This window comes from Cyprinodon variegatus, unplaced genomic scaffold (assembly GCF_000732505.1).
Source record: "Cyprinodon variegatus isolate N-32 unplaced genomic scaffold, C_variegatus-1.0 Scaffold1334, whole genome shotgun sequence".
NCBI lineage: Eukaryota > Metazoa > Chordata > Actinopteri > Cyprinodontiformes > Cyprinodontidae > Cyprinodon > Cyprinodon variegatus.
This window is the reverse complement of record NW_015151787.1, coordinates 138964-141472: the sequence shown is the minus strand read 5'-3', so window position 1 is coordinate 141472 and position 2509 is coordinate 138964. Positions and strand designations below refer to the sequence as shown.

Below are 2509 nucleotides of genomic sequence, written 5' to 3'. Positions count from 1 at the left end.
GTGATGAGATGATGCTGATATACAAACTGAAATTAATGAAAAATAAGTTACATATGTAATGAACATTTAAACTCACCAGTGAGTGAAATAGAAGAGCAGAGAGTCGATCAGCAAACCTGATTCAGAATGGTTTGTTTTCTTCGTCTGCCAGGACCACCTAGGGCTCAATGTGCCATCCCAGGCTTCTTATAGAGCTACTAACCTTCCCATCATCCACAAAATGGGGAAATGACACAGAAACTAATTCCACATAATTAAATTCCCTGATCAGATCTGGTTTGTAACCTGTTTCACACATTACCATTTATGCCTGTCATGGCTGTAAAATTTGCAACTACTCGGTGAGAACTTTTCTGTAAAAAGTGGGGTCTAAAGGCCATTTGTGGCCCTCTGGGACTTTTCTGAATTGTTTAAATTAGGTTTACCATTAATACACATTTAAGAAATATAAGAGGGTGTTATTTTGATTTAGAAAAGAATGCAGCAAAATTACATCCTTCATACAATCTCTCACACATGTGAGGTGAAGCACGCATTTTTGACCTTCTTTAAGTCATATATTTGCTGGTGGTTTCATTCAGTTGCAAATGCAACAAAAATCCAGTGGCATTCACAGAAGAACTGACTTTTCTTTTAGGCTGATTTAATAAAGTCAAAGATTCAAAGCAAGGTAGTGCCATGTTCTTAAAAGACACACATAATATGGAATAAAAATCACGCTACAGTATATTCTTTGTTTTTTTCATTTTAACCAGGACATCCAAAATACTTTTATATTTCAAATTTGTGATGATTTGCAGATCCCTGCCTTAGTGTTTTATCTGGATCCCTTCGGGAAGTTTAAATTCAATGAAAATTGGCTATCCAGCAAAGAGTTTTTTAACTTGTCTAAAACCAGTACCAGGGAATGTATATGAGGTACAGTGTATTTTGTGCAAGAAGTCATTTAAGCTCGGCATGATGGGAATCAAGGCATTGGAGTTACACATGCAAAGAGTGATAGCTTCCAGTAAAATATCACACTTGTGAAAATTTGAATTAAGAAAGTAAGAACTCTAGCTTCATAATGCCGGTCATAATTTAACCAGCACAATTCTTGTATGTATCTCTCCCATAATAATTTCAAAGGCTGTTTGGATTCAACACAGCAGTCCAGAGGTCCTTTTCTACTCTGAATAGTGTTGTTAGTTTTGACTCTACTAAGATAATGGGATAGAAACAAGCAACAGGAGCTAGGAGCCACAACCTCCATCTGGATTGAGCCCCCGTCTCTGTTGTGGCAATGGAAATCCAAATGTTTGGAACTGATATCTGTACAAACTTATTAACTTTCAGAATCATTATTACCCACCTCTGCAAAATGTAAACTGTTGCTTTTTCTTGACTTTCTCCTTTACATGTGAATGGGGTTTTAAAGTTAACTAGATATATTTTACTTTTAGTATGAAAGCCATTTGATTGAGCCTTAACAACTTTTCACTGTTTTACTCTTATTTATAATCAATTTACCTGTTTCTTTCTGGCAATAAATAAAAAGCAAACAGCTCTTTGTTTTTGTTTAGATATTTCTTTTCCAAAAAACAAAGTACACACCAGTCTTTAAACAGAAATAAGCATAAATTGGAGTTTTAGTTGAAACTTGCTTCTTAGTTCCCATAATTTGGAAACTAAGAAGCAATTATATCTGAGCCTGAGCCTATTTTCACTTTTTCGATGCGCAGACAGATGGTTTGCGGACCTTGCAGCAATTATCATCCAAACACTTTTGTAGTATGAACAAAAAAGACAGAAAACTGTTTTAGACCAACAGAGCCTGAGAGGTAGGGGAGGGATGTAGTGTCCGAGGCTTTGCTGAGATCAACGCGGCTGCCCAGATGCATTAACCACATAGAAAAAGAATCTCTCTTTATGTCTCAGTAATCTTAATTTGCTGGCTATTTTCTATCAGAAAATGACAAATTTGCTTAGTAGAGTTGCTTTATAGCACTTTAATGGAGAAGTGGAAAGTTTTATCTTACTTACTGCAAATTAACTGAAATATGTTTGAGTTGGAGCTGAATGATTTTTGTTAATAAACTCATATTTTGAACAGAAGTTGTACTGAATTTATTCCATGTATGTGCAGAATTATCTGTTTGACCATGATTTGAGCTGGAATCACTCTTTCATTTATTGTTCTAACACACAGTTAGTAGAGCGTGTGTTCATAAACAATATATAACAGTCCAAATAATATATGATTAAAAATAAATTTGCCACCCCAACCGGGGAGGGCAACAAACAAGTATCAGAATGGTGCACATCCTTTTGTATTGTAATAAAATCTGATAATAACAGTATGCATTCATTTTCATTCCCCTTTAACAATGAAATAAATGAAACCTTGTGAAATCATTGCTTCAGCTTTTAAGTGAATGGAATCCAGCTGACAGTAATTTAATCCTCCAGGTTTTATTAGAAATCATTAAAGCAAAAACAGCATCAAAAAGACAATGGAAGACAGCAGAGA

The 2509-nt window shown here is 35.0% G+C and overlaps 1 protein-coding gene across 1 annotated transcript in view; it reads right to left on the bottom strand.

Annotated features, from left to right (window-relative positions):
* LOC107102871 (ladderlectin-like) overlaps window positions 1-2509 on the bottom strand; it is a 14474-nt gene that overhangs the window by 1266 nt on the left and 10699 nt on the right. The window lies entirely within an intron of this gene.